The sequence below is a fragment of the Chiroxiphia lanceolata genome, chromosome 3 (assembly GCF_009829145.1).
Source record: "Chiroxiphia lanceolata isolate bChiLan1 chromosome 3, bChiLan1.pri, whole genome shotgun sequence".
Lineage (NCBI taxonomy): Eukaryota > Metazoa > Chordata > Aves > Passeriformes > Pipridae > Chiroxiphia > Chiroxiphia lanceolata.
In genome coordinates this window covers 55993596-56001718 of record NC_045639.1, presented here as the reverse complement: position 1 = coordinate 56001718, position 8123 = coordinate 55993596, and positions in this window count along the sequence as shown.

Genomic DNA, 8123 nt, shown 5'->3' with positions numbered 1-8123 from the left:
TATTTGATACAGAAAACTTACACGTCTGAGAATTACTGCCCACCAGCACTACTATTCTCTTTCATTTATCAAACTGTATCTAGGAAGTGAATATGTCACAGAATAATGCTGTCCCTGATGGCATATATCACCCTGATCTCATAGAACTTAATTATCCACTACACATCTATCCATTTATAGCAGACTCACAGAATTAAACCTAAAGCTCAGGGAAGGGCAGATTTTGTCATCCTTCTCTAAAATGTTTTTGCTCCCAACAGATCCTATTTAGTCCACAGTTTTGTTTTTCGCTCTCTTTGCCATCCTTTAGATCATTCATGTATAATGGTACATCCATGGTCTTACATTTCCACTTTCCAGGTACAAATAGCATATAATCTTCAACTTTAATTCCAAGTATGTTTTTTAATCAGCTTAGCTCTATATCAGAGAGCTGGAAGCATTTTTTAGACTTTTACTCTCATGCAACAACCCAAATAATAATTTCCTAATGAATGAAAACAGACAAACAACTTGATTACTCCATATGTGTCACTTTACATGGTTTGATCTAGATTGGGAGGCAGGGTTGTGCAGAGGATATTTGGAGTTTTTCTCCAAATTAAAGCCTGCAGTTGGATCAATAATATCAAGAAATGGAGCCTAATAAAATTGTTCTGGGATGAAAAATTCTGGCATAATAAAATTGTTGCAAGGTCTGGGAGACCGTGTAAACAACATAAATCACAGAGTGATTTGGGTTGGAGAGACTTATAGAATCATCTAGTGCCAGCACCCTTGCCACAATGACATTTTCCACTAGAAGGTGTCAACATCAAAATATTCTACACAGTCTAAGCTCTTTCCATAAACTGAAGAATCATATATCTACTTTTGGTCATCACTAGTTTTATGTGATTTAATATAACCCTTTAAGGAATATTTCTGTCAATCAGTATGACCAGAGTAAGAAGATTATATGTCTAAATTCATTGAGGAGAAATACAGAAATGGAGAAGATGAGGGACAATAGACAGAAAAAACATCTAATGTAACTTCCTTAAGCATTTTACTGGATATTTCTGATGCAATCTTCCAATCATCGTTTGATTACATGAATGATGCTCTTATGGAAATACTTTGGCTATTATTTGTTAAGATCACAATGTATCGAGCACTATTAAAGTGATAGCTCTTAATCATACCAGGGATAATAGTCCTTGGATTTTGTAATTTTTGTTTACTGCAAAGAGGTTTACAATTTGCAGATGAAACTGTTCTTGATATTTATGGATACAGTTTTGGCTTGGGTTTTTTAAATATTTTTTTAATTTTCTTACCATTTCTGTTATTCCCCACAAAAACTACAACATAATACTTATGCAGTAGCAAGGTTACCTATTTCTCTTTCTTGAAAATATTTTGATTGTGCTGCACTTTCCCAGTATTTGAAAAAGCAATTGTTTGCAAGATATAGTTACTTAGTTTTCCTTATTGGCTTTCAACTTGGTTATAACAGTTGTCTGAGTGATTCATCAAAATTTACAGTGAAACTTAATGAATTTACCTTAACTTCCTTGATTATGGCTGCATATTAGAAAATAACACTGCTTTTTTCCCAGCCTGTTGAAATATATCATGCAAAGTTTGGGGAAATTTTGTTTGTTTAAAGGTCTTAACTTTCAAAGGGGTAAAAGTAGTTTAACAAATTGGTAACATACCTCAATGGATCTTTTAACAAAGCTGGACTAGATTTCAGCTGTACACACAAAATCAATCTGCTTTCAAGTTGTTTGGCTTTCTCTGGTGGTAGCTACAGTCTCAGCAATGAGTAGGTCTGTAGGTTGTAGTTTCCTTGGGGTTTTTTTTATTGTCCTCAGCAATCCATAATTATCCATTTGATTCACCGTCCATAGTTGAATAACAATTTTTAATTTTATTAATATGTTACATTCTCCTTTGTAATTTAAAGTAAAGCATCCTAGATTAAAACATCTACATACATAAATGATTCTTGTAAGTTCAATTGCAGATAATTTTTCACAGTACACAAATCTTCCTTTTTATACAAAAATAAATTTCTGATGCTGAGTGGGTAGAAATATCTAGAAAAAAAATGGATCTCACAAGTTTGTAAGTAGATTTATACATAGTGACATTTCTCAGGAAGCTTCTGTGCAGATCTCATTTCACATGCAAGTGAAGTAAGGGCTGGAGGATTGTGTTCCACCTACAGTTGTTAGCATAATTGCCTTCAGTAAATCAGATTACTTGCTCACTTCTCCAAGGAAGACCTGTTATCCAAATATTTCTAATTAGTGGCAAGACATGTCACTGTTAAAATAAGGTCCAGAGGAAAAAAACCAAACTAACAAAAAATAACTCAACTAAGCAACACACTGAGAATAACATAGTCTAGGATGTATATTTAAATGTCATTCAATATAGTTCCAATCCTCTTCAAACTAATTTGAAAGACATCTCTGATGCTTCAACAATATCCAATTCTAAAAAGATTTTTTGTCCAGAAATAGACTATTCAGTGTCCAGTGGACTCTCCACAGGGAGAGCAATAAAAGAACCTGTGCTAGAAGGTATTTAACTTTAATATTAAGGTAATATTACAATCCTGTTAGGAACTTAGCCAAATAATATGTCATCTTATGCAAAATGTAATCCAAAACTGTTTGATTTTTTAGCTTCTGCTCACAAGTTTTGCATTCTATTAGTCTTCAAACTTCAGTAAATTTCTTTTTTCTTTTTTTTTAAATCTGAAATCAAATATTTTAGTAAGAGATGTAAATAATTGTAAAGTACCCAAAATCAAAATTAATTTATAAATTACATTGACAGCAAAAGTAGTGGACTGCTCTGTTTAGATATAGTGATTTATTTATTCACCTATTTCAGCTTTTTATTATTTACTTCTTTTATTATGTAGCTAATTGGTACCTTCATAGGAAGACATAGAGAAAAGAGAACAGTCAAGTTGTGCTATCCTAGGGAGCTGGACTCAAAAAAACCCCCACATTATGTCACTTATTTAAAGTAAAGCTTTAACTGCTGAATATTTGGACACAACCTGCACTCCTGTCATCACATAGATGGTTTCCTTTGCAATAGTCTACTGAGGCTATCATCCTCCATATGCTTAGAATGTAAAAGTCTAGTTTAAATTTTGCTACAAGTCTGAAATAGTTTATTAGCTTCTTTTATGTAAGTGGGATGAGTTGTAATATATTATGAATATCTTGAAGTTGATAGCAGTTATTCTTAAAGGTAGAATGTTTTGTTACTCTTAACTATTCTAATAATGTCTTAAATATTAACATATATAAATTAGTCTCTTTTAGTTTATTTCATCAACATTTAATCACAGTTTCAAATAAAAATAGTACTGAATGTGACAGGCTTGGGTCTTGGACCCCCACAATTCAAAGTGTGTGAGTAGCTGTTCTACTTAAAACTTCATAAGTCTTTCTGTTTCGGAAAAAAGAGATCTTAAAAGATTCTACCAAAGCTTGTTCCAATATAATTAAATTATATGAAATATCTGTTAAAGTGGATGTATTTATTTATGTTTTTATGTATACAATTAATCCACTGATAATTTTGCAATTTACTGTACCATTTAAAAAGTTCAAAAATCTTGATCTGCATTGTTAGGTTAATTGTCATTCTGACTAGTATGATTAAGAGCAGTTTCAATCCACAGTTGTTTAGCATGTTTCCAGATATGACCACTAGATCAAAGTGGTTTGCTTTGTGTGATTTTTAGCCATTCACTATGCCAGATTATGATTTCTAAGCGAGATTTTTTTTTTTTCTTTCAGAGACTACTATCCCATATTTGGAGGCATGTAGGAGTCAAAGAAACTAATATGATACCAGTGGGAGGCAGAATCTGAAATGGTTTATTGGACATACAGGCTGATCTTTTAAGGGTCTGGGGTCTACATATTCATAGGGGGGCCGAGCTACTACAGATAGGAGATTTACAAGGATGAGGTAAGGGAAAAACCCAAGTTACACCTTTTGGGTTTAGCACTTACATCATGGGGAAAACCCACTTATTTTAGGATTATATTTTTGGGCATTTACATGGGGGAGAGATATTCAAGTTTACAGAATACACAGGATACACAGGGAGAGGGAAAACAACGGTGGATTTTATGCAGAGGCTTCATAACATCACAGCAGAGTGTCTCTTTATCTTGGCAGGACATTCTAAACAGGTGACATCCTGTCTGGTCCTCAAATGCAGGTTTTTTCTCCTGCTAAGGCTTTTTGCTGAGGCCCAGCAGTTTCTTTTTCTGGTATCCAAATTTTGGATTGCTACAAAGGCAGTCTGTAAGATGTTTAACTATCCATGGTTGCTGATATTACCTTGCCAAGGCCATAAATTCATATTTCTTGCTGTCCTCTTAGTGTTCTGAAATTCTGCCCCACCTACACATACAAACTAACATGTGTACTTGATTGCTTTACGTCTATCAGCTATACAAGAGACCAGTCCTTTGGCCCAGACTCTTGTTCCTCTGGCTCTTCTGGTAAAGTGATAACATTTGTATTATACCTATATATGTACAGTAAAAGTCAGTGTCCGCTAACAAAGACGTATCTCTGAAACAACATCGTTTGATAATCCAGTTAACTTTTCTGGACTTGTCTAAAGGCTTATAATCTTCTGAACATAGTCTTCCCTTACGTTATTAAATATGTTTGTACAGTTCAGGATTCAGAGCTTTTGTCTGAGCTTGATCACAGCATTTGTCTTCTATAACTGTTATTGCAGCCAGATTTCTCATTCTGGATGCAAAAATTACACTCTCGTTGCCCAAATTATCTTTCAGGCCAGATGCGTTGACTTAATACAACTGTTCAAAGAAGGCCGGTACAGTGTCTGTGTGCAGTTAAGGGCTGTGTCTAATCACCTACTTTCTGCCAGAGACATACCACTCACTTTTGTAAACTTAATGCTCTTCAGGAATAGGAATTTTAAAAGGTTCTGTGCTTCCCCAAATCATAGCTGGTTTGAGCCATTAACGACAAAATGCAAGAAAACTAATTTAGTTCATTCTCATAATCTAAAAATTTGGATTGCCTGGATGGATTAGTGACATGTTTTGTTATGTTGCAATAACATGATATCATTATTATGTTTGCTTGAAGTACTGCAACTTCTGGTCATTCTAAGGCTGCTGAATAACTGGCATAAACCATAATGTGGTCATTAAAAGCAGCTTGTATGTTTGCATCAGGAAAAATTCCTACTGAAGTAGATCACTTGCAGCTTTTTAGCAGCTATATATGCACTAGAAAATAAAATAAATGAAGAAGTGGACCATCTTGGGTTGCCATTTCTGCAAAAAAGTAAACTGAGCAAAACAGATGTTTAGCAAAATGGTAAGACTGTTTCCGTGTTTTTAAATAATGCTTTTCTGAGGTCTTTTAAATGGAAGCATTGAACAATAAAATCGAACTAACAGTCTCCAGGACATCTGCCAAAATCAGCATAATTTCCCACAACAAGGGAAATTTATATTGCTGCATAATTTAATGTCAAATGTACCTAACAGAGGTTAGCCAAATTTATTTTTTCTTTGGCTTATACCTTTTCTATGGAGAAATATTTTAGAAGTTGAGAAATCTAACTTCTGTTATGTCTCATCTTACTTCTTTTCCTAGTATGCCTGAACTTACTTTTATTAAATTGCATTTAAGCAAATCAAAAAAAAGAGGTTGTGTGCAGTTTCAAAAGTAAAAAGCTATTTAAAAACCATTTTAATAAGGAGAGTTTTTAAACTTTCTTCAAGGCAACTGCAAGTAATTTAATTGCAGCACATGCAAACAATTTCTAGTGAAACTAACATCAGTTTTTTTCTAATTTTTCCACTTTTCACCCATCCATCCACAAGGGAATTTTTAAAGACTTGTTACTCAGCAAGAACACCGAAGAAAACAACACCTCTTATAATTAGCATCGCTACTCATTCATCTGAAGGATCATTTAGCATATCTTTGCCTAAACTGCAGAGAGGGGTAAAACGGGTATTACCCCCACTGCTAATTTTTACTCACTTGTTTATTGCTTGTTTTCTCTTGTATCTTCTTACAGGAAGTTCTCAGATTCTCTTTTATCAGCATAATCCTTCTATGAAATTTTTTCGCCTTCACGTAATATCAGTAGGCACAATATCAAACAGCATTTTGGAAAAGCTGACCAGCAAGACTATTGATTCACAATATATTAATTAACATCAGTGTGCAGACTGTAGAACTGTTGGAAATAACCAGCTTCCCCATGCAATTGTTGCATTAGCTCATCCTGGTTTTTCCTATTCAAAACACAGATTTGAGGCAGCAAGAGTATGAACCTTTATCTGACCCTCTGTGAGCTGGGGACAAGCCCTTTGCTGGAGCAGGTGGGAGCCCTGGTTTGCAGCCTTCGCTCTTCCAGGTTTAAATCCTGCCATTCCAAAGGAAAGGTGTGAGCAGAGCAAAGGAAACCTCAAACTATTTGTGGCTAAAACAGGGCTGTTATTCTCTGAGTATAAACACTGGTTTTGCATTGGAGAGCTGAAAGAACAGATTATGTGTATAACAGAAAGTATACAAATCTTACAAGAATGGTTTTTTCTGCAAGTTATTTAAAATATTGCCAGTTGAAAAACCTGTTTACCTGGAAAATAAGCAAGTAATTAAAAGCTTGCTAATGTTTTAGTAATTGAGTTCCATGTTACTTAACATCACTAAAGCAACCATCAGACTGCATAGGCACATTAAACAATGGGACATCTGGAAATGTGAACATAGAAATGCTTTACACTGGTGTCAGGGTTTGCCTCAATTAGCTGTTGTCTGAAACAGGTCTCTGTGCTCATAGGCATCAAATAGGATTCTGCTTTTCCTCTCAAGATCTGACTGAGTCAGATCGTTACTTACCAAATCTGCCAGACTGACTCAGCACAAATATCTGCCGAACACATTCTCAGGGTACAGATGCACAAGGACAACTTCTACATCAAAAAAACACAAGAGAAAAAACAGATACATCATGTGGAAGAAGCCCTATCTAAAACTGCAAAAAGAGAAATTAGAACTTAGAGCAATGGTATACATTTTTCAGGAACTTGGCCTCTGTTTGGTAATCAGATTAAATTGCATTTAGAAGCAAACCCACTCTTAACTATGTGCAGAAAGTAGTTGAAGGCAGGGTTCCTCTGCCAAAGCTGATTAAAACAGAATGATTTTTCAAACAAAACAGCAAGTAATGGAGCAATTATATAAGAAAATGAAGGCAAGAACTGTGCTGATAATATTCCCAACAGTCAAGATTCAGAGGATAATGTTTATGAGAAAGTCGTATACATGGGATTCTGCAAGGCTGCCGTACCTTGCTAGGCTGTGTGCTTAAGTAAGGCAAATTAGTACCATCTGTGGATCCCAGTTTGGTCTCCCAAGCAGCACAGTTAGTATTTGGGATGAAGCTATATGTTGTCAGTGCTGTCCTGCTCAGAGCCATGAATTTAGGATTTCTTCCTGTAATCTCATTGAAAACTACTAAAAAGAAAGCAAAGTTTCTTGTATGAAGCCTTTATCTAGAAAAACATACTTCTACTTTATCTAAATTCAGAGAAACCTTTGTTATACACCCTTTGCTGTGAAGGAGCAAAACAAATTGTACTCTAAGAAAGAAAAGGCAACATTATCAATGCCAAGAGAATCCAAATTAAAAGTACATTTGGAGAAAAAACAAATATAAGAAAAGTATTTTGTAGATATCTGTAAACTGTCCAAAGAAGTACTTCTTTTTTGACTGTGAAAGTAATCTTGTTTACCTGTACTGTCTAATGTTAAAATTTATTATATTTTTACTGTATATTGTTTCTTTAGAACAAATATGGTATTTGTTAATTCTAGGATAATCAAACTATGGGAAAAGCCTGATAGTAACTAAGAATTCAAATATACAGAAAGTGGGCAATAGAGTAACTGGAAAGCAGGTGTGTGAATACACAGAATATGAGTTTCTCTTTGTTCTGCAATTCACTTCTCACAGAGTTCTACAGAGGGTAACTTAAATTGGTGTTGGTGGGATGCAGGGATATAAAATTAATCTTCTATATAATTGGATTTAGTAG